Genomic DNA, 27,629 nt, shown 5'->3' on the forward strand with positions numbered 1-27,629 from the left:
AAATCTTGTGTATTGAGTGCATCAACAGATCAGTAAAAGTTCTTATCACTGTGGCACCTATGCAAAATTTAGATATAAACTTGGAAGAGTGGAAAAGAAATGGAGGAGAATATCTGAAACTGCATTAATGACATTTCTCTAGTGCTAGTGCAGCAGCACATCTAAAATTTGTCAGACTATGAAAACCACCACGTGACATGCTATAGACAGAATGACACAGATTTCATTTGGCTACCCAAATGTTTCATTACTCTGCTTAGGAAATTGTCTATGTCCTGCTACTCTTTAGGTCACGTATGTCCCACAATAAGAGAGTTAAGGAAAAAGCATACACCAAAAATTATATTACATTTTATATTGTTTAAAGAAAAGCAACATATCTTCTTAATTCAATGAAACTGCCAGGCTATTTATTTTTCCAAACCCATGCATCAGAAAGGAAGGGAAGATTGTCATAAGGCAACAGATTTTTCCAGAAACAAATAGCCTAAAACCATTGTGAGAAGAAACATCTGCATAAATAAATGTACCACTTGGAGGCACCACTAACTGGGATTCTCAGCAGGGGTGCCTGAGTCTCTCAGAGGAAAAGAGAAAAAAAGAAGCGTCTGAAGCAGTTTCTTTTAAAGTCTTCCTGAATTTTCTGATCTGGGGAAATTTCATTACAGGTGTTTCCAGTGGTTTTAGTAACATTCGGAACCTTACTGAAGATAAAATTGTTGCAGGTGCAGCTGGGTTTAGTACTGTGCCAATTAAACTTGCTTAGGCCAATGGTAGTAAATACTAGCATCCACACAAGTACTAGCAATAGGAAAAAGCAGTTTGGATAGTGTGAACTCAGGTAGCCTCAGAAAGCTGTAGAGAATAAGTGTCTCCCGTCGTGTCTGTAAATTAAGTCTTTTACAGTAGTAGTTACTGGTTTTAGGCAGGCATGTTAAGCTGCTGCATTGTTTTCTTGAGAAACCAGATCATATTCTGCTATCATTCCTTCATGCTTAGAGATGTTAAAGCATCTGAGAAACCAATCAGGGAAGGTCACACACAGTTTTACAGTCTGTTCTGCATATAAAAAGCATCTAGAGGTAAAATCCTAACCCAGTTGGTGCTCTGATAATTATAGCATCTGCTATATCAAAGAAAAAAACCACAGTGACTGGTTTTGCTGAAAAAGAAAAATGATACACCATCTCTTCTTTGAAAGAGTTGAAGGCTGTTTTAATGCTGTTTTTGAATGTGGAGCAAGAGATACTGAAAATACTTCATTAGCTTTATTTAGATTATACACAATATAAATTAAACATGAAGATTGCAACATCCAGCAATATAGCTAGTAAGAATTAAAACTGCTTCTGCTCATGCATTATAATGCCTTCTTTAATTATTGGTCCATAACCTCTTTCACTGGATGCAGAATAAACAATGCAGAATTAAGCACAGATATCTGATACTGCTTGCTCTCTATTCATTGCCGGCTCATTGCTTCTCTGTGTGCTTACATTAATTTCCTTTAACAGAACTCCCATGAGCTGCAGGGCTGCTTTTACTTCTGAAGCACCAAGATTAAAGAAAAGATATTCATCAGTGTCTAATAGGATTTGATTTCTTGATCTTACGCATTATGAAATACCCAGAATATTTACGGTATATTGCCTGTTAACCCCATTTTCAGTAGTAAGCTACTCTAAATGAGACCCCAGCACCTTAAGATTGGCACTGTGAAAACACATCCTTCAACCCCTTCACAAAATCAGATTCAAGCGATGTGGCACATGGCATCACACAGAAAATTTTGATAAATAAAACTTAGTATCTTACAATTTCTTTAGAATTCTGTAAAGAACACTCAGCAGCCTCATGATCCTGCTCTTCTCTCTCTGCCCTCCTTTCTAATTTTCCTAGAAATAACACAGTTTATTTTACTGCACAGATCTGCTCCAAAGTAGAAAAATCTATTCTGTGCACTAAAAAAAAGGCATTGCTCAGTGTGCCTATGAGAGTAAGGTGGGAAGTCCGTAGTTAACTTTTAAGTTATAATGCATAAAAGGGATGAAGTACAAGCAACGTATACTGTGTGCTGGATTTTGCAAATTCAGTATGACTGCATGTAATATAAATAGTTTTATCAATGGGAAAAGATTAAAGCTGAAAGAGGCCTTGCATTCTTATCCAGGCAGTCATTTTGTTTCTTTTTTCTTGGGTTTGGTTTTTTACACCTGTTAGCACTGCATTTCACTCCCAGCTTTTTCTTTCCTTCTTGTACATACATGCACAAATTGCAGGCCAGAGCATCACCTCTAGCTCCAAGATTTGACACACTTTTCCTATGCTGGAAGAAATAAAGAGAATGAAAAGGCTACTATATGGTTTAAAGGAGAGCTCAAAGGGCTAGGGTAATAGACTTGCCCTTAGGTGGAGAAGGTGACAAGAGCAGGCTGCCTGGAGTTCTCCCCGGGCCTGCAGCCTGTGCAGCACAGCAGTTGCCATTACACTCCATCAGGTTTTTTCATAGCCAGGCCTTTCAGCAGCCAGCATCCACAAAGCCATTTGAAAGACCTTTGGCTAAGTGGAGGACAGCCCCCATCATGACTGTAGATCACTAGAAAATTCAGGTTGTAAGGTCTCTAGTCCAACCTCCTACTCAACAGCGAGGGCAGGCTGCTCAGGGCTGCGGCCACCCGGGAGTGAAAACCCCCGAGGAGCCCCTGTCCTGCCGGGCTGTCCTCAGCCACGGAAAAGCTTTTCCTTACGCCCAGCCCGAACCGCTCATTTCGACCCACACCCGCTGCCCCTCTGCCGCCCACCGTGCAGCACAGCGAAGAGGCTGGTTGAGTCTCCTCGACCGCCTCCCTCCCCACGGGTGCCCAGGGGCTGCTGCCAGCCCCGCAGTGCGATCGCTCGGCAGCCCAGGGGAGGCGGTCACCCGGCTCAGCCCTGCCCAGACCCCGCCGAGCTCCGTCCGGTGCGTACGCGCCCACCCCACGCGGGGCGCGGCTGGCGGCAGCCCCTACGCGGGGCCTGAGCGGGGCTGCTGCCGCGCCCCCCGCCCGCGCAGCCCGCCGCGCCGCCGGCCCGCAGCCCAGCGAGAGCTCGTTCCGCGCAACATCAGCGGGTTGCGAGTCTGTGGAGACTGAGGTGCGGGACAGCGGCACCTCACCGCCCGCCCGGCCGGCGCCGTGCCCGACGAGCCGCGGGAGGGGAGAGGCACGGCACGGCACGGCACGGCACGGCACGGCACGGCGCTCGCCGGGGCCCCAGCTCGGCCGCGGCGCTGCCGGGCAGCCAGTCCCGTGTCCGCGGTCCCGCAGCGCTCCCGTAAGCCCAGCCCGACTCCGGGCCGGGAACTCCGCGCGCCTGACGGGCAGTTGCCGTTTCTGGTGGCCCAGGAAGAGGGGGCGGGGGCGATGCGCCCGCTCTGCCGATTGACGGCCGCCTCAGCCAATGGCGGTGGGGCGGGGCTCGGCGGGGAGGGCGGGGGCGGAGCGGGCAGCCGGCGGGCCGGCGCCGGGGAGGCCCGGCTGAGGAGGAGAAGGGGGCGGGGAGCGGGGCGGGGCGCGGGGGCGGCCGGGGCGCGGATTGGCTGGGGGGCGGGGCCGGCGGGGGTTTCTCCCGGGCTGGGCTGACGGCTGCGGTTGTGGAACTTCGATTTCGTGTGTGAGCGTGAGCGGCGGTGGCGGCCGTTTGGGCGGCAGGTACCGGCGGGCAGCGGGAGGGGGGCCCTGGGGGAGTGTGGCTCGGGGCGAGGCCTTCCGCCGGCGATGGGGAGCGGGGAGTGGCGGGGAGGAGGGCGCCGGGTAGCCGCAGCGCTGCGGCGGGGTCGGGGGGAAGGCCGTGCGCCTGGGGGCCGCTCTGCCCCGGATCCGTCGGCGTTTTCCCTGGTCCTCTCCGTCCGCCGCGGGATGCGGGGGCCGCGGGCGGGGCCGGGCCGGGCCATCATCCTGCGGGCAGAGCTGCCCCCTCCCTCCCGGCCCCGAGCGGCTGCTGGGCGGGAGGTCGGGGGCTGTCAGAGCCGAGGACGGCAGGGGGCGGCAGCGGCCCCGAGGAAGCGTGTCCAGAGCGGTGGTCGCGGCAGGGGCGATCGCTTCCCTGCCGCGGCCCCTCCGCGCGGTGGGGCCTTTTCCCGTCTCCGCGGGCGCGCAGGGGCCCCAGAGGGGGCTGACCCCTCCCTCCTTCCCCCGGAGGTTTGGGCGCCGAGGCGAGCCGTGCGGTGCCGCTCCTCGCCGCTCAGTTTCAAATCTCCCTCGCGGGGCAGCCCCGCGGGCAGCGCCCGCCGCCCGCCGCCGCTCCCTGTCCCCCGCGGGCCCGCCCCGCCGGGGGGCGGCACGTCAGGGCGCCGGGGCTGGGCGGGCTCCCGGCGTCGTGGCCGTCCCCGCATCAGCTGCGCTTTTGGGTCTGCCACCTCCTGGTCCAGGGCGAGAGAGGGAGGGGTGTTTTCCCCCGAATATCTGCCCGGATTTCTGTCGGCTGCTGTCCTGTACCCCTTGTGTGAATACTGCGCGAGGAGAGGAGACTTGCACGTTTTTTTCCTGTTAGAGCACCCTTCCTCGTTCCGATAACTTCATCAGTTTGCATCTTGGCTCTTTCTTTCTTTCAGCTGTAAGTGAGCAACTGCAGAAAAATGTAGGACCCTGCGCTGAAGCTGTTTATCAATAATTAGGTAGGGGATGAAATTGGGAAAGGCTGTACGTTCCTAATTTCCTTTCTCCTCAGGAAGAGTCAGTGTAGAATCATATTGTATGTTCTTTAGCTGCTATTTTTTAATAAAATAGCCTACCTTTCAAGATTTAATGACCTAGCCCCTGCGTGAACATTATGCACTGAGGTCTTTAAAAAAACTTGAGATGTTATTTATGAATTTAAGTCCAAAGTTCCTTTCCTATTATTGTTCTTTTGTAAGACTTTGATTACAGTGCTGTGAAGTCTGAATACTCTCAAAAGCGCTATTAACACTGTGGTAACATTTTTAGTGCAAAATTTTTCCACAGGTGAATATCCCACTGAGTTGAAGTTAATCCCTTTATATGTTAATAGTATTGTGCATGAATGTGCATGGCTAGAGTGGGCTTAGAGGAGGTTACTGTATGAATGATCACTGATTGACATAAAGGGAGTCGGACCATTTGTAATCTTATTGATTATGATTTCCAGAAACAGCTTCTGAAATAAATCACTGCCAGGGAACAAGTAATAGCCAGCTAGGGAGTAAACTTAGGTTAAGGTGCTTTGATACCAGTAACAACTAGCAAACAATTCAATTAGGATGTTTTTTTCTTCTTGTAAAACTGTCTAAGACCCATTTTTAATTAAAAACATGTAATTTATGGCTTTTTCGTTGACATGTAGTGCTTTGCTTAGCTTTACTGCTGCATTTTCCTGTCTGCTAGCATGGGTGCTTCCAGAGTGTTAGTGAAATGCAATAAGCACATAGTTCTGCATAACTTAGCCTTCAGCAAATTCTCATAAACTTGCATGTTTCCAGACCTGGGGAGTTTGAAAAGGCAAAGTGCTTCTTTAATAGAAACTATCTAAAAAGTAAATCTGTATCCTTTGGTGGGATATTTTAAAGTTTCAAACAGCAGATAAATTCAGTCCGTAAGCTACAGAGACAAGCAATTATAGAACAGTTCAGAACCAGTTTCGTGACATCCTGGGTTACGCAGGAGCAGCCCTGAAAGGGTATTCATCTGAAGTGTTCTGCTTCAGCTGCTACTCTCCTCCCTTCCAACAAGTTTCCATTTCTGCTTGTCATGCTGTTTTTTGTCTGGTGTTAACCTCTATGGTGGGAAGTTGAGCTGCTTTCTCTTGCTTAAATTGCAGCATTCTGCTGAGTTTGATTCCCTTTGGGCTTAGAATATGACCTTCACTTCTGCATTTTCAGAGGTTATGGATCTTAAAGTTTGTATCAACAGTTTGTACCCTTGGCAGATGAGCTTGCCTTGGAACAATGTCATTTTGAATGGTCTACACAAAACTTTAAAATATGTACATATTCTGTGTGCACACATGTTGAGAGTGGAGAAGAGGGAAGAGTTCAAACTTAACAGCCCGGGTCACATGGAATAGGCTTCCAGGCTTCATTCCTTTGGAAATATACCTTTTGTTCCACTTCTTATTTGATAAGTCTCCAGGAATTGCAGTTAAATCATAAGAAATCTCTAATTTTATTACCACTTTTTGATATAACTTAAAAAGTATGAGCAAACAAAGACAACTCTCTGAAGCCATTCTGACTTGTTGAGGTCTGTTAATGGGGTTTCAGTGACAACACTATATAGTTCTCATTTAGAGAGGGTAACCTGAAGAATAATTGTATTGCTTAATGTATTTAATATGATCTGAATCATTTGGTGAGTGTGGATATAGGCAAAATATGCATTTTTCATGTGGCCAACTACCGACTCATATATTTAAGGATGAAGAACGTGGGTCATAGGTGGAGAATGGGAAAGTGTTCTGGAAAGTACAGACATTTAAAGGAGACTTTGTGGGTTGTGATTAATAATAATTTGAACATAAGTTCTCTTTAAGTCATTGTTCAAAAAATCAAACTAGGTATATAAACAATGTAGAAAATATATGACAAGGTAATAAAATCTTTCTGTAGTTGGTACAATCCTTTTTGAATTCTGGGTTCACATTTGGCATTAAACTTTAGAAAGTTGATAGTAATAACCTGAAAAAAATTTAAAAGTTACAAGAACTGGGAAGCAGGTTTCAGTACAGAAGATCGGTATATTTAAGGATTATAAAGGGATGAAACGAAATAAAATGGTGATCGATCTACCTGTAATGTGGATGAGAGCAGATAATAGTGGCTATGAAAGGGTTCAATGGCAGGAAAACAGTCTGAATGATTTACATAGTTAACAGTTATGTCTGTAGTATACAGCATTACTGAAAGAGGACAAGTTTTGTACATTTTATTTTACCACATGTAAATTTCAGTAAGGTAAAAATGCTTTTACCAAAGGTCGTACTGTACAGCATATTTTACTGTACAGCATATTTGCTGTTAGGTGTTTTTAAAGCAAGATTGAATGCTTTCCTGAGAAAGATGTACTGATACAGAAGGCAGTTTCATTCTGGAACTGAACTTAAGTTGGGGGGTGGGGAAGAGGGAAGGTGGGCTTTCTTCCTCGTTAACCCAAGAAAAGCAGTGTTTGAAAACTGTTCATTGTATACTCGCACAATGGCTGAATGCGAGAAGGAGTATGGGAGCAAGAAAAGGGGATGTGGGAGCGTGTCATTGTGTTATAGTCTGGGTTATACAAGAAGTCAAATTGCATCATAAGGGGTTATTTCTGGCCTTCTAAATTGAAATAAAAGGCTCCTCTTGACTTTAGGAGTGTTAGATTTATTATAAACTGCCACGCTTTTTTTTTTTTTTTTTTTAGGTAAAATCAATGTGCAAGTTAAATGACTGTATGTTTTTTCCCTTCCTGTTTGGAAGGGTGTTCATGTTTAAAAAATAGACTTCTAATATAAACATAGCTCCATTTTACCTGGTTTTCTAATTCACTCAGTTGGTGGGATAACTTTTGGTGTGTTTTGACTCCAAATTTAACTCTGTCTTATAGGTAAAGAAGATACAGCACTATTATCCAGTTGTCATAGTTGGTTGCTTTCTACTAATCTTCAAGATTTCTACTGGAGTGAAAGGTAACTTGTCTTTTTTTTTTTTAATATCAGAAAATTCACTGTAGGAATTTACTGAATAGGTGAAGTTCTGTGTTCTGTTTCAACTTCTCAGATGTTTTTGCTGTTGATGTGATAAATCTACATGGTGTGAGTTGTCAGTTTTATAATATTATACAGGAAAAGATATTAATGATACAGTAAATATTTTGACTTTTAGCAAGTCTTAAATTCTTAATTAAAAAGTTTGTGATATAAACTCTTCTGCAAAGTTAATAATACTAGTAACATTTCTTTCATAGACTTCACCATGTCTTTGAGTGTTTTGTAGAGATTTACAGACTAAGTGAAGACCGTATCAACAGAATATTGATTGATTACTGTTGGGTAATCCAAAAATAGCCATTCTGTTTGGCTAGTGAAATGAGAAATGTATGTTTGGTGTATGGTATGAGGTTATAGACTTGTATGTAATGCAAGTGGGACTGCTCAGCAAGATTACCGGCTTGTTTATTTTAACAGACTTAGAGGGAGGATAACAGTTTGTTTCCATTGCATTAGTGTCTGATGTTTTAGTGACACTATGCAAGCACTGTATTACAGCAACTTTGCAAGTTCTGCTACCTGCCCAGCAAACTGTATAGGTATTGCTGACAATAATACTGAATAGTGCACTCTAATTTCACTTTACCGCTCATGGTTTGGTTTCTCCATTTTATATTTGTGTAGGTCCTTACATCTGATATACTACCATGAAAATAGAAACAATTGGAAGAAATCTATGGGCTTGATATGTAAAACTTCAAACCCCAACAAAACAAAACTCAAATTCTATTTCCATTTTCAAATAACTCTCTTTACCTTCTTGCCTTCTATGTTCCCATACCCTGGTTTTTTTCCTGAGTTCTGGAGGAAAGCAGGGGATGGATCTCTTATCTTTCTTACAAGAGCAGAGGACTCAACTATAGGTAATGTTTATGAGGCCTCATAAAGGAGAATTTCAGATGCCTACCCTTTGCTGTGCACATTATAATTTCCTCAGATCACATGATGTTTCGAGACTGGACTCAAAGTATGAGATGCTTTAAAGGGCTGACTTCAGTAAAGTTGGCCTTTTGTATAAAAACTGATTGGCTGGCTGGCTCTGAATATTCTCAGATGCAGGTAATAGTGCTTTGTTGGGGTTTTTTTGTTTGTTTGTGGTTTTTTTTTTCCTAATAGAGAGATGAAGTACTACTGCCATTCATCTATGTAGTGCTTTATTAATAGTAGCTTGGCTCTTCAGAGACCTTGTTGTGAAGGTTCATTGCAGGAGGATCCTCTCTTTAAAACTGGAGACTTCTTTGTCAGTGTCTAGGGGGTTAACTGGATGTTTTCCTTGATACTTTATCTAGCATGGTGCTCATAGTCTATGTCTTGGTTTCTCCTCCCTGGATTCTCTCTGAAGGGTGTGATATGGCCTGTCTTTTAACTTACCTTGCTGTTACTAAGTGATGCAGCCTGTGTGCTCTGTAAGGTCATTGCTAGGAGCCTTTGGCATTGAATAGTGAAACAGGGTTAGCTAAGGACAGTTTAAAGGGAACTGTGGATTGCTTTGGTGCTTTAGGTTTGAATCTTCCCTTGTGCTTCTAACATTGTCTATGCGGTTTTCTGTTTGCAAAGCGGTAGTTCTGGAGAAATGTTCTGTAGGAAAAGATGTTCAGTTACCAGAAAATAAAAATAGAGTCTAAAAAAAAGTGTGGACTCTCTGAAAGATCAGTTTCATCTTAAATTGCTTGCACTGATGACAAAGCAGAGTTTAACCAAATATTTATTGTTGAAATTACTCTGTAATTAGTAGTGTTGTACAGCTAAATGTAACACGAGATTTTACTGTAAATTACTGCTATCCCATTGCTGTGGCTTGAGAAGTATGGACTGTAACTGTGGTGTTCTTTTTAGTGGCCTGGATAAGAATTTGACTACAATGTTTTAAGAACATAGACTTTATATTTTTAATAACATTCGTCAGTACGTATTTAAAATGCATGAAGTGCTCTCTTACCACAAGGGAAAATTAGAACAGCTTTTTCTAATTTGAAATGCTCAGTTATCCTGTATATGGGATTTAAAATATATATTCATACTTCAAGCTTTTGAACTCATACTAGGCGACCTTTAAATTCTGATTGACTCAGCATGTATCCTACTATTTCTGAAAATCAAACCAAAACTAAAATTTGATGATAAAAATATGCACATGGGTTTCACATTTTTTGAAACATTTTGATTGCTTCCAGTTACTCACAAAACCAAAGCTTTAATTAATATAAAATTTTAGAATATACTGAGTATGTCCTGAGTAAAGAACACTTCCATTTTGGATCTGAAAGTTCTTATTCATTTTCCAAATACGGTCTTTTGTGTTGTGTAGACACTAGTTGTAAATGAATTGTTTGCTGTTTCCTCACCTGAAAGAAGCCGTCTTACTCTGTTTGGATTACTTCATTTGAAGTTGTACTTAAATAATAATAATAATAATACTGTAGCTGCTGTTGTTCTATCATCAATCAATTAAAAAAAATGTGGCAAAATAGCAAGCTGGTATACCATTAATCATCTTTTAGAGGACTGGATCCTTTTTCTTATATGTGTTTTCGGGTACTTTTTCTGATAGGATATTGCAGTATTGGACCGTGAATCTAAAGAAATCCAACATCTGGTGGAAAAGAGGCAGTGGGAACCCACAACTAAAACTCCCATAAACTGCTTACTTAACTCTGTGTTTGCTCTTAAGGTTACTTAACCTTAAGTTGTAATGCAGCGGTCTTTGATGAGAGATTATCTACATAATGGTCAGAGGCAGCTGCTCAGATCAAGGCAGGGACTGCTGCTACTATTCCTTCTTTACAAACCCCAATTGCAAGTCGTTTTAGTATTAAACCTATTTTGGACCTCTATCTCATGTTAATTAATTAAGGCTGTTGGATATTTGGGCTCACTTTTACAGCTTTCTCTGCTCTTTGTGTTCCTGAGAATGTATCTCATAGAAAGCAATGAATGTTTAATGAGATCTATGCACTTACAGATTTATATCCTGCCCCACAGCCCTTGAGTATGATAATTACTTACAAAATGAGGCCATTGTAATTTTTTTGGAATACATTGAAACATTTTCACACAGAAGGGTTAGACACATTTCTGAAGACTGAAATCCGTATTTTCAGTCTTTATCTTTTAATTCCATCCAGTAGTAAAGGTGAAGCATAGCATATTAAAACATTGCTTTTCTTTGTCACAGTTGAATTTAGTCTCAGTGTCATTTCAGAAAATAAGGATGCTATTTAAGTTCCATGGGATAACTGCAGAATAGAATAATGACTTACCTCAAATATTTGGTCTCTACTGTATTGGGGTAGAAACAGTTTACACTATTACCAGAACATTGTTCTTGTGGGGTGGCAGAAATTAAACTAGAAAGAATTTGGGGATAGTTCAGTCCTATGATACAGGGTAGAAAACCCTTGGAGAAAAGGTGCTTTCTCCATAAAAATGTTCTGTAAAATGACTTATATTGCCAGAGAGATCTGTGTTTAAAAACCTCATCTGAAATCAAAATGAAATCTTACTACAGAACACAATAGTGAATGACAGCGTTCTGACTTGGGGGGGGGGGGGGAGTGCCAGTGTGATATATTAAAATAACCAAGTTTTAAGAAACCATATATAACAAATTTAACTGGATATTCTTGCTTTTTGAAGACCTGAAAGGACTGAAGACAAGTGTCTTCGCTGCTGCTCCCCCATACACACCTGTAAACACTTGTTTTAGCAAATTTAGTAAAAGATACATAACCCTACATTTTATTTTCATGCTTAGACCATTACAAGCTCAATAATACTGTCAGAATTTGCAGTTTTAATTAAAGACCAGGTGTTAAATGGGAGGCGGTTCTTTCTGGAGGAGAAGTTTGTGCAATTTCAGCTGTCATATGCAAAGATGATGCTAGAAGCTGCATTACTTTGTGTTTCCATTATGTATTGTGGACTTCTTTTCCTTTTATTTCAGAAAGCATAATGTAGCTTTATAAAAATACCCATACATTAACTGAAGTATATTTTACTGCACTGACTTGTTTGAAAGTCTAAATAATTTAACTCTTTATCTTGAGGAATCATGAGACTTGAAGTACTGGGCTAAGAATGGAAGGTTTTATTTGCTGTCTGCAGTTGGATTTTTAAAAGCTAATGTGAAAAATGCAAAACATGCTCCTGATATGTTGGGAGCAGATTTGCTTCAGCCATATTATTTTTTTTCTTTTATAAAAATGCAGCTTCTCTGCATTTTTCAGACCTTTTGTTCATTGTTTCAGACCTTTTAATTTTTTTTTCCTGCTGTTGTTTTCATTTTCTTAACTGGCATTCCAAGACAACACCTACTATGAAGATGATTGGTTTAGCATAAAATTTCTCAGCTGTTGGTGCTGTTTTAGTATGTCATATGCCTTAGATAAAGAGACATACACCATATGTAGCATTTGGACCATTTGGAATGGGACCAGATGAAAACAGTTTTTATTTTTTATTATATCGGATGAACTGTTTAGTCACTGTCATGAGCCTTAATTTTCTGGTTTGAAATTTCTTGTATCCATAAGCTCTTTATTGATGTGGGAAGATTAATTTGCCTGGTGAAGTTATTTACAAAAAAGGAGAGGGGGTAGAAAAAAGCTACTGTGTTGCAGTTTAGATGTTAAACTTACTGAAGTTAGTCAACTTACTTCTTTCTTTTACTGCTGAATGATGGTTACTAGCTTGCAAAGGTACTTACTATCCATGGATCCTTTCAGAAGATCACAAGGCTATTCTTGTTTTACTCATTTTAAAAACAAGCCAGCTTTTCTTTGACTTTTTTGGTTAAATGTTTTAAGACTCCATGTAAGTAGTTACATTAAAGAGATTTTTCTGCAAGTGTTAGTTTTCAAATTCTAAGTGGGCTTTTATATTATATTGTTCCCAAGGTTAACAACAGTACATGATGATGGCAGGAAGGATCAATATAAAAACAGTTCAATTAACTGCACAAGTCACAACAAATGATTTCATATTCTGTAAATATTTTCAGACCTTTGGTTATGTCAAGAAGGTAAAAGCATAAGTATTTCTTTTGGAAGAATGCAGTTTCTTCCTGATTCTTATTGGGTTTTTGGTGGTGCTTTTTTTTTTTAATCTTCCTCACTGAAGTTTTGGGGTTTTTTTTTCAGATAGACCAGTATGTTCATAGGTGTGTCTTGGTAAACTGATCATGTAGGTAGCAAGTCAAATCAAAGCGAAGCTCATGTTCTCAGAGATCCCATTCAATGTAACTTTATTCATTGCTTAAAAACAAAACAAAAAAAGCCCAACAAACAAAACAAAAACAAAACTAGCTTCATCCAGAGCTATGGGTAGGTTAGCATAGTAGAGTTATGTGATGGTTAGTGCTGTTCCTGGCTATCAGTTTCTAGGAGATACTGTTCTTGAGGAATGCTTTTAAATTTTGAGGTAAGTCTCAGGAAGTTCTTGGTGATTCAGAAAAATTGTAGAGGAAAAATTGTCATTGAGGTGTATGGCAAACAACTTTCCTGCAGTTCAGAGTGAACAGGAACCTAACAAAAATAAGTCAATTAGACAATACAAAAGATTTACAATACCTTATTTCATGGGTCATCATTTGGAGAGGTAGTTAACTAGTACTTTTATTTAAGAACTTAAAGGTAGGCTGGCTGACATCAAAATGGGGTTGATTAAAAACATCTTATAGGAATACATGAAATATTTTACAGTTTTGTTGTTGAATGTTTTTGTTGGGCTATGGCTGTGGTTTTTGGTTGGTTGCTTTTTTTTTTTTTAACTTTGCATGTTCATGTTGAAGGTGAATTCTTTTCTCTGACCATACTCCTCTGATGTTGGACTGTGCTTTTGATCAACTACCACTTCAGAGCTGAAATTGTTGTATTTTCAGCAATGATAAAAATCAAAGCTGGACTGAAGTACTTGGATTTTGTGTGTTAGAACTTGTACTACAATGAATATGAAGAAGTTATCCTAGTTCTTGTAATAGGGAAAGTGCTTTAAGTTTTAAGCATCAGGAGCTAGTGCAAGACAGTATTATAAAATACATTGCTGTTGTAATGGTATTTTTTTGGATGTGTCTAACCTTATTGTAGACATATGTCTTTTTTTTTAATTAGGAATTGACTGTATTTTTCTTGAGTGCTATTTTCTTTTGGTCTACCTTTTATTTATTGTTGGATGATGTTCTCTCTTAAATTTTAATCCATTTTTAATTAAATTTTGCAGTTTCCTCTTTGAGGTAACTTTTAGTAGAGAAGGTAGTTGTTTTTTAATTTTAGTGAAGTTAGATGATTTTTAATATGCAATTAGTTGAGCTGAAACTTAGTAGTGCAGCAGGCACTACTAGCTTCTAGAAGAAGAATATCCTGCCTTATCAACACTTCTGAGTTACACAGGTTTTTCTGTGTTGCCCATTGTTTCTGTAACTTGTCAATTCTTGCTTGTTCTTCAATCATCCTTTTTTTTTTTTTTTCCTTTTTGTATAAAATGGAATAAAGATGATTCCTCTTTTTTTTGGAAACAAAGTTGTTCGTGGTTTTTTTTGGTTTTGGTGTGGTTTGTTTTTTTTTTTTTACAAAGTTTTTTTATTTCTTTTACAGAAGAGAAACTTCTGCTGACTAGCTTCAGGTTCTGCCTCCTGCCAATGTGTTGGAGCCAATCACTTACCTCCAAATGTGTTGCTGCTGTGTGAGGGGACAGTCTGCAGGACATGTCTGTCTTGTGATGGCTTTGGTCTGCTGTCCGATGACAGTTACATTCTTGAAAGTATCTCCTGATTTGAGGATGAGGGTTCTTGTGTATCTATGCAAAGCAACGGTGTTTCATGACAAATACGACTTGGATTAATCTAATTTTGTTACATCGATGCAAAATATCTGATCTGTGCAGTTAAGGTTTTTTTACTTTCCCAGATGCTTTCAGGCATAATATTATTCTCTGATAGTTCAAGAACGTAACTGATACTTGGATAATTGTGGGGAAATTCTCTTACTGAAATTTCTTGGTGTTGTAGAGGCTTGAGTAACTTTCTCACATGATGGAACAATGTTAGTTTGATTTCTGTATAGAAACAGTTGGAAGGTTTTGCAGTGTATACTGCCTCTATAAAAGAGAAACAATCGTAAAATAACAACTGACATCTGTCAAAACAAAACTTAATGAGTATTAAATATTCTTATTAGAACAGCAAGATTCTGCTGTAATGGGAGTTCCATCTGTACCATTTTTCTAGTTGTTTGCTTGCAGCCGTTAGGGTATTAGCAGTTGTTTTTTGTTTTTTGTTTTTTTTTTTGTAGAAGACAAACCATGTTTTGCCACTACATTTTTACAAGCTTAAAATTATAAATAGTTCTACTTTTCAGTAGCGTAAGGTAAAATTACAGAAATAAATTTTCTTTAAACATATTTTTGCAGAGCATTAATAGTCTGAAGTGGTATGTAAATTATGATGGCATGGAGGGAACATGTACCACTGTGTAGGAGTTAATTGGAACTGGAGATACTCGAGACATTTCTGACTGAATTTCTTTGTCTGGTTTGGTGAGCTTTGAGTAGAATGTGACTTTTGTATCTTTGATCATATGTATCTTGTATGTGCGAACATTTGAACAGCAGATTTGGCCACTAACTAGACTGTAAATTTTCTTCTTCAGTACTGAATCTGAGCTTATAAAAGTAGTGATATCAGTTGGCAACTCTGTATCCATGGATCATTCAAAGATAGTACTTTTGAACTATTGCTACTAACATGGGACCTTTAAAACAAGAATGTACTCATGGAGATGCCTTTGAAGTAGGAGGCTGAGTATCCTGTGTGTAGGTTACATTAAGCAACTGTTTGCTTACTGGGCTTCAGTTTTCAGCAGTAGATGTGCTGTTTTGAGTATGATTTCTTTTCCCTCCTGTCCATTTCAGTTTATCCTCTAAAGGTGTAGTTCCACGTATTTTCTCTGCCTTTCATCCTTGCACCTCCAGGCAAGACTTTTGTAAGCTCTCCTCCTCACTTTATTTTTTTTCTGTTTTCCTGTCTTTTTCTGTCTCCCCTTGAATTAATTCTAAAGTAAACACTACTGTGGTTTACAAAGTCATGTACTACTGAGGATCTGAAGATGGCTTTTGCTCTGCTAGCCATCCTTAAAGGAGCATTTGTAATGAGTGGTCTGATGGTGATACATTCCAAAGGTATGCAAAACTTTTTGTCTCTGCTGTGAGCAGCAAAATGTTACCTGATCCAGAGCTGGCACTTTTAAATGCCACACTACATCAATATGGAAGGCTTCTTCTTGCCTTCTGTGGAGGTGATCACATTCAGGGCTTTAGCTGAAATTGAAGCAGCCACCTCAGAATTCTTCATTTAAAACTAGGCAATGTAACTATTGCTGCAAACAAGATAATTAACATAGACCTTACATCAACATGCTTACAATATAAAGACTCTTTTCCTGCAAAATCAGACTAACCTGAATATGCTCCCATGCTCCATGTCTAACCTTTTGTTTTAAAAACTGTTGTTGCTCCTTTCACCCTGTGAGACTAAGGGAGATGCCTTGTTATCTTTTGAGGTGTAACTTCCTTCACATGGAAAACCTTTCAGTTTATGAATATGTCTGTATGCTTGAAAAGCACTGCCATAGGCTACACTTACTTTTCAAGAGTATGCAGTCATTCACATGACAAAACTGTCTTTGATGCTGATACCCTGAAGGGCTGGTAATTCTACAAAGGGCTAAAATATTCTGCAAGAGTTTTGCCAGCAATTCAATGCTTTTCAGCTGAAAGAGCATGTGTACTATATTCAGTTTTCCAGTTTGATCCACTGATTTGGTTGGTTTTGAATCATGTGTATGCTTTGTTGTTTTGCTTCAAAACATACTTGTAAACTTTAGTGTAGAAGTTTTGAGGAACTGAGCAGAAAGATTAAACTAAATTCTTTGCTTGCTGCTGCACAGGGAGAAGTGATAGCGAAAGAAAAATCACTAACACATAGGTACAAGCACCTGAGCTTTTACTTCAAATAGCTTTCCACTTCTGATTGATGTGCTAAAGAGGGCATAACTTTTGGGGTGAGAAATAAGAGAAAAGGAGGAATCTAAAGTTGCACGATTTTTCTTTCTGTTTTATTTTGTGTTTAAAATTCACCTATGTGGTTTTTTGGTGTGTTTTTTTTTTTTTTTTTTTTTTGTTCTGCAGCCTTTTTTTACCCACCCTTTTAGGATAAGCTGTGCATATTCCACCTCATGGGTAAATGCTGCTAGTCTTTTTCTTCTTACAGGCAGTGGGCTTTGTGACTGTTCTTCTAGCATCATAGTGCAAATGGTGATATTTAAAGGCCTGACTAGCAGCTAGTTCTTGAATGGCATAAAGCAGAGAGAGTAAGAAGTGAAGAGACTTGTAGTCTGATGTAATGCAGTGACTATTATTGTGGTTTTGTGCTCACAAGACATTTGAGTCAGCATAGCAATGTATTATCAGTAAGATCCTGCCTTGTTTCCTGTGAATGGTTTTATTTCCTCTTCTGTAGGGAATTTTGACTTAAATGTTTAATTCAGTTTATAAAGCTAAAATATTTCTAAAACAACTTCACTGACTGTTGTTGCTGTTGCCTTAAAGAATATATATAAGAAATAACAGGAGTATTAGCAGAACTAATTGCTTCTGATTCTGATAGACTGTCATTGCCTACAGTAATACTGTATTTTTAAACCGTGTGACTTCTCAGTTAAAAAAGTCCTTGCATCAAAAATGGTAGTTAGAGTGACTTTCTAAAATCACTATGAGCAGTTTGCACAAGAAGAGGGTGTTGAACTGTTGCAGTTGATAGGCAGGCAGAAAATACGGGTTTTGGGAGGGAATTTTTTGTAGTGAATTTTCTCTCTAAAATGCAAAGATAGATGCATTAGGAGATTTATGAATTTTTAAAAATTATTTCATTTTTGGTGGTCTTATGACTATTGTATCTATGTTCTGTAGCTTACATAAGCATTAGGAGACTAGAGTGTTATTAAAGGAGGTATCTCCTGACCTTTCAGAAAAGGTTGAGATGCCATTATGAGAGCTCTAAATCAGATCTGCTGAGTTCTTGTAATAAGAAGCCAAAGACCCTTCACTTTTTTTTTTTCTCTTCCCTGTAGACTCTCAAGAGTATTGTAACTTGATTTATACTTTTGTTTTATCTTCCTCCAAGTCAAGAAACTTAATTAAGAAACTTAAGCTCTATGCAGGCTGCAAATGAACTTCTCTGATGTATTTTATGATAGATACCTCTAACACAGCCTACTGAACATGGTGTGTTCTTCAAAATAAAAACATATGGAAGTTGGTATAATCAGTTCCATGGGTGAGACCAAAGTGCTTTATATATTGCTTATGTCTAAACTACCATTGCAACTGTCCATTAGTGCTCAGATTGGAAGTAGATGGACTACCCAGCTGTAAGGGTAACCTTTTGATACAGGACATGACACTTCTGTTTCCATACATAGTGGTTGTGCTCTCTGCTTTCAGTCTAAGAGGTCACCATGCCCAGTAAAGTCAACTGGAACAAATTCTGTGTCCATGTGGCAGGAGTGCAGAAGTGGCGCCATGCGTTATTTGTAGTCTGAGGAATTGCTGCTGCCAAAATTCTAGGATGACTGTCTGAACTTTTGTTTTCTCAGATTTGTCATCTGCAGCAGTTGAGGTACATTGGTAATCAGTGTGAACCAGCTCAGTCGGATTACTTGCAAAACCATCATGAATATTTGACCAAAATTATCAACTAGCAATTTGGGAGACAGATTTATTTCTTATTTTTATCTGCATCATTCTCTTTGCATTATCAGTTCAAATACCTGCAGCAGGCAGAGCTCTGTAGCTCCCTCTTTGTGCTTTTATGATCAACTAACTGTCCACTTGTTTCTGAGTGCAGATTCTTTGGGCTAAAGACACAAATTAGTTTGCATTCTGAGTGCAGTGGTGGTGAGTGGGAAAAGGGGGGAGGGAAGAAACCCAGAATGCAAAACTCTCATCATGAGTCCTGCAAGTTGAATACACTGAATTTAGAGATCCTACCTATCTACTATCAGCTGAAATTGGCTTACATTGCTGGACTTGCTTCTGCCAACTCCTTTCAAAACTTTCTAATGAATGTGGTAGTAGTGTGGTAAAAGCAGGATATGAGCAGTAGAATTCTTAGGTATTAACCATTTTTTCATGCATTTGAAGTATTGCTCCACTTAATGTTTTTTCTTCTTTTTCCTCTCCTTGTGCTCTGATGCCTCTCTAGATGAAATACTAGCCTCTCCTAGCTAGTGGTGACAAATATGTTGTTATCCTCCTTGTAATCCTCCTCAGAATTAATTTCAAGTTTACCAGAACGCATCAGGACTTTAAATACTGAAAACTAAGTTCTAGTGGAAGAACTCATGAAACATTGTTTTCTATGACTTTGTCTTGATCTCCTTTATAATAAAATGTCAGCTTTCTTCCTGTCACTAAGAAATGTTTCTGTGCTGTCAGTACCTCTTTCCTTTGTTTTATTCTTTTGTTGCCTAAATAATACCTGGTGCAGAACCATCCAAATATTGCTAGGGAAGTATGTATTTTGTCTGGCTGGTAAGTGCTGACTGTAAAGCTAGTAAGCCAAATAGAATAGGCTACTTACGGGTTCATACTAATTTCACTAATTTGGGTTTCTTTCCTGCCAAACCTGGTTTGTGAGTTTTTCCTGATTTTGTGAGTCTTGTAGAAATTAAGTAGTATTGAGACCTCTGGGTCACTGCTAAATTTGCTTAAAATTGACCATTGAACTTAAACATTACTAGAGAAGGATAACAGAGATGAACAGGCCGTATGATAGCATAGGTCTTACTTCGGTAGGAAACCTGGTCAACAACTGTAATGTTTCAAACAGCATTCTCGTTGGAGGTCAAAATAGTCTTTGTCATCCTATTCTTCACGCATGTGGTGATGGCTGGTATCTCTTGGTCTCAGTTTGGTTAGATTGTTAGCTGGTTTGAGGTAGGCATTCTGGTTTGTTTTTTGTGAAGTACTTGGCATCTGTTATAGAAGAACATAAAGGCATTCTTGTCTTTACTTTGTTTTTTGTTTGGGGTTTTTTTTCCCTGCCTCCTTTGGAGAACACAATTAGTTACATTATTTGTGCCAGGAGGTACAGAATTGTTGAGGTTGAAGGGACCTCTGGAGACTGTCCAGTGCAACCCCTTCTCCGGCTCAGTGCAGGGTCACAGAACCTTGTCCAGTCAGATTTGAATGCTTCTGGGGATGGAGACTCTACAAATTCTTTGGGCAACCTGTTCCACTGTTTGACCCTCAGAGTAAAGAAAATATCCTCACCCCACCCCTTACATTTTAAGTAGAATATTCTTTGTTTGGTTTGTCCCCATTGCTTTGTATCATTTCACTAGTTACCACTGTCTAGAGACTGGCTCTGTTTTTCTTTACTACCCCATCAGATATTTATACACTGTGATAAGATCCCCTGACCCCAGGCCTTCTTTTTCCAAGTCTAAACAATTCCAGCTTTCTCAGTTTTTCCTCATACAGTAGATGCTGCAAGCCTTTAACCATCATTGCTGGACTTGCACCAGTATGTCCTCAGCTGTATTGTACTGGGGGGCCTAAAACTGGATGAACCTGCAAACCATAATGTGCAGCAGGGACATAGTGCTAGACAACAGTCTATTGTGAATCCCTAGGCATCTGTTCGATATGGGAGAGGGTCCTGCTAGTTTTGTCTTGTAATGCTCTGTCACATATGGTCTGTGTACATTTCACCAGTGATTACCTTGGCACTCCTTATAAGAGCATAGAGTTCATATTTGATTCTGAAGACCAGCTTCCAGGCTTGTGTAAGGTGTTTCAGATGGTATTAATAGGGTAGGACAGGATTAGTCAAAAAAGGATCACTACAGAGAACAAGTTTTACACTTAAGTGTGTATGTACCTACGTACAGACATAGAAAGTTTGCCTAGCTTGTGATTTGTAAACTTATGGTTAAAAATGAAAAGTCACATGATTCATCTTGTAAAGCAAAGGCAACAGATTTGTTTTGTTTCATTTTGATCGTTATTTATTTGTACAGATAGGTCTTGAGAAGATGTCAGATAGGGCTTAAACTCTGTATGTGAGGCAAAGTAGTTCGACTTCTGGCAGTTATGCAAATCTTATGACTAGGAGGCAGAAGTTAATGTTTCAAATTACATTTGAGACTTCTGATTTATTTTAGCAGACTTTTCCCCCTCTGAAATATTTTACCTTTCTGCCTGCATTTTGCTTCAGAAATGGTTAATACTTCTTGTAAAACTGAGTATTTGTAGACTGCCTTTTGCTGTCAGGCAAATCTTGCTGCTACATAAACTCACTCTGTGTGGTGTTGACTTTTGTTCCAAAAACCATGTCAATTGTTTTGCTGTATGGTCTGTAAGCTTTTAAGTTCACTCAGCTGAATATATCTTATTTAGCAACTGAAATATCTGACAGCTTGTTATGAGTGAAAGGTCTTATTTCCTCCCTTTTTTCAAATAGGAAAAGATGTTAACTAGCAGAAGGATGTTGCAAGTTAGGGAAAATAGTCATGAGCATTACCTCAGTAACACTTAAGTCATTTGCTGGTCATCTTTCAGTATGTGGGAAACTCTTCTCTGTTAGACCTAAATGACAACTGATGCTTCTTTGGAAGCCTTGTTACTAAAGTAAGAATTTTCTTAAATGCAGTAAGATTATTTTTGACACAGGTTTTAACATAGTCATTAATACCTCCTACACATTTGTCCTTCAACAAAATCTTTTGAATCTATTGTTAGCTACCCTTAGTTTTTCCTTAATGAGGACTCTTTTGAAATCCTAGCCTTGGTTTGTCTAGTATTTTACTAGTATCACTTACATGGCTTTATATGAAATTAACCATATAACATTGCCATGCTATAGTAATGAAGCAAACTGGGTGCTCAGCACTGTAATGATGTCTGTTACTGATTCCCCGATCCATGGATTTTGCTTTTCTACTTAGTATCTTTCTGTTGCCTTTTTAAGTACCAGAAGCTATCCATCAACCTGTATGTATCCTGTTATTTAGTTAAAACCTCTGGCAATGGAAAGTTTGCTACAAACTTCCCTTCTCCTGATTTTAACCAAGGACATGCCATGACTCAGGTCTGAAACCCATAGTCCTTCACAGGTATTCCTTTACTGTTTCAGGCCAGGAGAGAATCTACTAGTAGACCACACAGTAGAGCAGGGCCTGGCAACAACTGGAGCCATATTCACCAAATAAATCTAACCCTCCAACATGTTATGAAGTGTTCCATGAGTAACAGGAGACAAAGACTCTGTGTTAGATTCCAAAACTTGTCCTAGTGGTTGTCATCTGAGTTGTTATGAAAATGCAGAATAAGCTTGATCAAATGAAGCTGAGTATTCCAAGCAGAGAATTAATAGAGCTTTTAAGTGTGGAAGCTGTCATGTCTTTTTTTCCTCTGACCTTAAGCACATGGGAAAGAAGATAGTTTCTAAGCAAAGGGAAAAGGAAATTGTCTCATATTTATTAAATCCTTTTCCTATCAGGAAGTATGCATCAGGATTATATGCTTGGCAAGCAGGAGTACATATTTTTGGCACATACTTCTCTCTTTGTAACTTGTAACAGCCTGCCAGCATTGCAGGCAACACTAACTGCAGTCTGTGTCCCAGACAGTTTTGATTATAAATCCCAGTCCCTGGAGCGAGGCAGAAAGCTCCATGGGCATGGGGTACTATTTGGTCATCTTGGCTCCTTTTCCTTCCCTTAGCATACTGGGGAAAGAGAGGGTAAGGGTTAGCTGGAGAAGGCGAGAAGATAGTCATGTTGATAGTAACCCCCTCTACATCCTAGTTAAATATCCTGTGAATATTGCCTAAATTTGAGGACATTCCAGGCTTGTTGTGATGGAACCAATGGTCTGCAATCTAATTGTATCTGAAAGATCTTCTATAAACCATTGTTTGAGTGCAGCAACCCCCAGAATTACAAATGGCATCGCCCACACAGGCATTCCAGAAATTTTGTGCGCAGTCTTTTCTTGCTTATCAAATGCAAAGTTGATCATTATTTCCAGTTTTTAAATATATGGCTAAATATTTTGTAAAGTTCTTCTGGGGCCAAATGTAGCATCATGAACTTTAGTCCCCAGTCAGTGATCAGATCTGTATTGATAACTTGTACCATTTGAGGTGACAGTGCCTTCCCCATTCGCACTGTTAAGACTTTGTGTGATAGAGATAACCATGCTATTACAATAGCTTAGATATTTTAAATGAAGTAAAACTTCTGAAGTATGAAAGGAAGCAAATCAAGAGAGTCAATGCACTTGTATGGGAAAGGTTCTGAGGGAAAGGGTGGATGTCCGTTATCCTTTGATTTTTCAAGAAGAGTTTAGTATCTTTTTTTATGCGTTCTATTTTTTTTATAGAAAATCCAATCGTTAGTATAAGTATGCTTAATAAGCTGAAGTGTTAGATAAACACAGTTTGAGTATTTTATGTAAACTTATTCTTGTAAATAATTTGACTAGAATACAGTTCTGTTATTTTATGGGAACATTCCATCTACAAATACATTTTATCATTCTGTGGAAAGAATATGAAGAGTACCAAATCATGGAATTGCGTATGTCTTTCCAACTTATGTCTTCAAGCAAACTACATTGTATTTAAAACTTGCTTTAAAATATGTAAAGCTTACATCTTCAAATCTAAGATGCTCCCTTTTAATATTAAGTTATTTCTTTGGGGGACTGGAGACAAATGTCAAAGGAAAATTTTGAGTAATTGGTTCGACCATAAACTGCTTTTATGGAGCAGTTAAATACATATTTGGTTTGGTTAAAATGTGGTAATTGTTTTATTTTGTGTTTTTTTTAAGAGAGACATTTAAAGTCAGTCAGCATTGTCAAATACTGAGGAGGTATTTAGGTTTTGAATAGCATCTTAACGTGAAATGGAACTTACCTATTGACATTCTTTTTAGCTTCATATAAGCTATGTATTGCAGTAGGTTTTGTGGCACATAAATTCCCGATCTACATATTTGGTCATGTTAAATGTCTGACAGTAACAAATTGTTGGTGCTCTTAGCTCAGTTTTATCACATATCTATTAGTCTGTGGTTTGATCTCAAATGTAGCTTTTTAAGTCTGCAACAAGGAAAGCTGAAGCTAAAAAGAGTAAAAACTTCGGTTACTGTGCATACAGAAGCTATTCTCTGTAATTCAAAGGAATTGGATTAACACAACAATGTATTTGTTTTTCTTCAAGGGACCACTGAAGTGCTGCCAATAAAAGGACTGTTGAAATAACTCCAGCCTTCCATAGTTTCAATTATATCTGCCACATGCAAAGTGTTTTTTATTTTATTAGATTCAAGGTACTGAATGTGACTTAGTCATGAAGATAAAGGAGGGTTGTTTTTTTATCTAGTTTTAAATCTGAAAATTGGATTCATGACATCACTGATATGCCATGCTGCTTTCTGAAGATATTAACAATACTAAATTTCTCTGCACACATTCAAAAAGTGGATTCCCACAGCCAGTACCACAGGTTGTAAAGTTAGATCTTAATCTCTAGATATCTATCTTGATTCAAGGATCTTGAATTTCATCTCTGAGGGCTTCGTATTTCACAAGAGATTGTAGGCATAGGCAAGACAAAATATATTACTATTACTGTTTGCCTTGATTATATCATATAGTTCATTCATTAAGTTGGCATTAATTAGCAGAAAAGGGTTATTGCTGATCTTGCAGATCAAATCTGTATTGTTTTTCTAGCATAGAAGCAAACAGAAAGGTTTGATTACTTGTTATAATTCCTTTGGCAGCAGTTCTCCTTTAGGAAACTTCTGCCACGGTACACACTTTCCCTGTATCCCCCCATTCCTTTACCATATAAGACTGCTGCTTCAACTTTCTCCACACTGTCTACAAAGACAGAGGTATTGTCCTATGTTTATTTTAGTTCACTGTTTAGGTGGCTTCTCCCTAAATCAGGTATGTGACATAGTTCATTTTAGATATCAGCTGGGGAGACACATCTCAAACCAAAACTGTAGTGAGTAACTGTAGCCTTCCTAGATGGTACCTAACATCCTTCTTCCAGGTATGGGACTACTGTTCATTCAGTTTGTTAAATTTAAACTCAGTTAGAAATATGCACTGCAATGAAAACTTGAATGAAAGAGCCTTGTAGATTTAGTTGTGTGTGGGGTTTTTTTGTTTTGTTGTTTTTGTTTTATTTTTTCTTTTTGAGGTATCAGATGGTACAAGATTAACTAGAGGGATATCATAGTTTAAAAAATAGTGAATCTTACCTACTAGTGCAATCATGCACCTGTCTGGTATTCCTGAATGGAAGTAACAATGCTTCTTACTTTAACAAGACACAAAAATAACTCTCTGAAATTACTATTGAAAATACTTTATGTCTATGACATAATTCTGACTGAATTGCAAAGCTTTTATTGACGGGCAGATTGTGGAGAATAATTTTTAAACACTTAAGACTGAGTCTATGGCTGAGAAGTGCTTGGCAAGCTGCAGATATTGCAGATACCAAAAGCAGTATTGAATGGGAAATGCAGATGTCATACAATAGTTTTTAAAATATATATGGCCTCAGTCTGTGTCAAATGCAGGTAGCTGGTGGCAGCAGTTCAGTTAAGTATAGCTGTAAACAGAGGGACAACTGTAAAGGGATGGACGATTTTATAGTATAGCTTTGTTAAGTACTTGTAAGCTTAACACAGGATGTCTCCTGAGGCACTTCAGGAGGTTCAAGTGAAATAATTCACAGTGATTTTTAGCTGTAGCTGGAAACAAACTCATTTCTTTTTGTTTTGTTTCAGTAGTACTATTACCTTGATTTCTTCTTCTACTTACCCTCACCCCCTGAAACATGGAAGTTCAACTGAAATGCTTAAAGTAAACCCCCATGAGAGCTGATAGGAATGATTATAGGGAAGTTTGCCTAACAGTTGCTGCTGCTTTTCTTTTTTTTTTTTTTTCTTTCTTAAGCAGAAGTTAACACTGGGGGCAAAGTAATAGTTTTAATGTTTTTGGAAGGAAATATAGACCAAGATTGCCTTTGTTATATGCTTTGTTTAGCTGTTGTTTTTCACAAAATTGGTATGTAACATGGGGGGCTGATAAGGGCAGCAAAACCTCAGCCTAAAACCAGAGGATGAGATTCTCTGGGTGGAGGCTCTGTGCTGTGGCACAAGGACTGCTTGAATGGCTCAAGGCACTGAGACTGAGTGAGGTCTGTACATCTTACTCCATCCTATACTGGCATTTATTTATGGTGATGGAGGGTAAGATAACAGCATGTCTTTGCAATAGCTCTCTGCTGTGAGAGGCAGAGGCAAGCTACAGCAAAACTTAATTCTTGCAATATCCTTAGCTCTGTTTCTGTTCTCCTGGCTGAAACTGGGTAGACTTCTGGGAAGCTGTCAAAGGTTGGAAATCTGGACAGAGAGGAACCAGGAGCACAGCATGAGAGCAGCAGGACTGGAGTCGCTATGCAATGAAGCTGGGGAGGTCACTAGGGCTCCTAAACTGTGGGAGAAAGGATGGAAGTGGGAGCTAGTGCTGTTGCTGGAGCAAAAACTCATTGGACTGGAAAAAGTAAGTCTCGTCAGTACTGCTCAGAAACCTTGAATTTGCGAGGCGCCGTCCCTAAAATTTCAAATGAATTAAATAGTTAATGTCCTTACTCAGTCACATGACTGGTGCCTTTTAACAGAATAGACAAATCCTGAAAAATTAAATATCAGTTACATTTAAAAGTGTCTTTGTGATTTGCTTTTGAAAATGCATTCATAGTAAGTGATATCATGCATCTTCTCTGATAGCTTTTCTTTTCTTTAAAATAAGTTTCTTTTTAATTCTTTGCCTTATTGAGAAGCTAGAAATAGGATAAAACATTGAAGGAACCTTGAAAAGCTTTAGTGTTTCAACGACGTGTACAAAACTTAAAGCTAAGGTAATTTGAGAATTGTAGTGCTTGACCTATGATACTGCTCTAGCTTGTTGTTGGAATTGGATGAACTAGCCAAACCAGTAAATCCACTATGTAGAAAACAGTATTCTGGAAAAAGACCTCTTTCAACAAATACTTTATATCAAAGAAATATGTTAACTAGCACGAAAGTCTTTAGTTTCTTGAAAAAAGTCAATGCAGAATAACTAGTTTAATACTGGAATAAAGATGGTTGTATCATGAAATAGAAAACTTTTTACTACTAAAAATGTCTCTTGTCACATTTGCTTCTTCCTATTTCTAAGAGGTACAAAATGTTCACCTTTTAAAGCAGTTTTCTACTTGTTCTATAGTACATCCATTTAAAGAGAATTTATGATTAGGATTTGTTGTGCCTGCCATATTACTTGGATGTCAGTCTTGGCGTTGCCCTGACAATGAGTTCTGAAATGATCAAATGCATCCACTGTGACTTTTTATGCATGTAGTGCCATAGAAAGGTATTTCTCAGTTTCAGCAATACAATATATCTCAAACTGGAGCTATGTACTTGAACTATATTATATTCCAAAGGCAGTCTCAGGTTAGAAATATTGAAAAGTCAGTCTTTGCAAAGCAAGGTGCTATGTGTTCCAGGGTAAAATGAGTATTCCTTGAAAATTATTTCTGTGGAATAAGTTTCCTATTGTCCTGTGAAATCTGATGGAAACAGTTGCATTATGACAGTCTATTAGGATTTTGAAAAGTAGATTAGGAGAATCTATCTCACTTTCAATACAGGTCTAGTCACATTCTTATTTTTTTCCCTTACTGTAAGTATTCCTTTAATTTTTCAAATATCAGAAATTCCCATCATTTTAAATAGACATTGAAACAGATATGGTGTAAC

At 39.1% G+C, this 27,629-nt stretch overlaps 1 protein-coding gene across 21 annotated transcripts in view; it reads left to right on the plus strand.

Moving 5' to 3' along the window:
• The first annotated feature begins 3,585 nt into the window (after positions 1-3,585).
• Positions 3,586-27,629, plus strand: part of EPB41L2 (erythrocyte membrane protein band 4.1 like 2) — a 123,750-nt gene continuing 99,706 nt past the window's right edge. For 20 of the 21 annotated variants that reach the window (XM_056342723.1, XM_056342739.1, XM_056342729.1 and 17 more), the window contains exons 1-2: positions 3,586-3,689; positions 7,575-7,656. The gene's annotated coding sequence lies outside the window, so the exon portion shown is untranslated. Of the gene's footprint in view, positions 3,690-4,591; positions 4,655-7,574; positions 7,657-27,629 lie in introns of those variants that run through there. The other variant, XM_056342724.1, reaches the window with a different exon arrangement.

This window comes from Falco biarmicus, chromosome 6 (assembly GCF_023638135.1).
Source record: "Falco biarmicus isolate bFalBia1 chromosome 6, bFalBia1.pri, whole genome shotgun sequence".
Classification (NCBI taxonomy): Eukaryota; Metazoa; Chordata; class Aves; order Falconiformes; family Falconidae; genus Falco; species Falco biarmicus.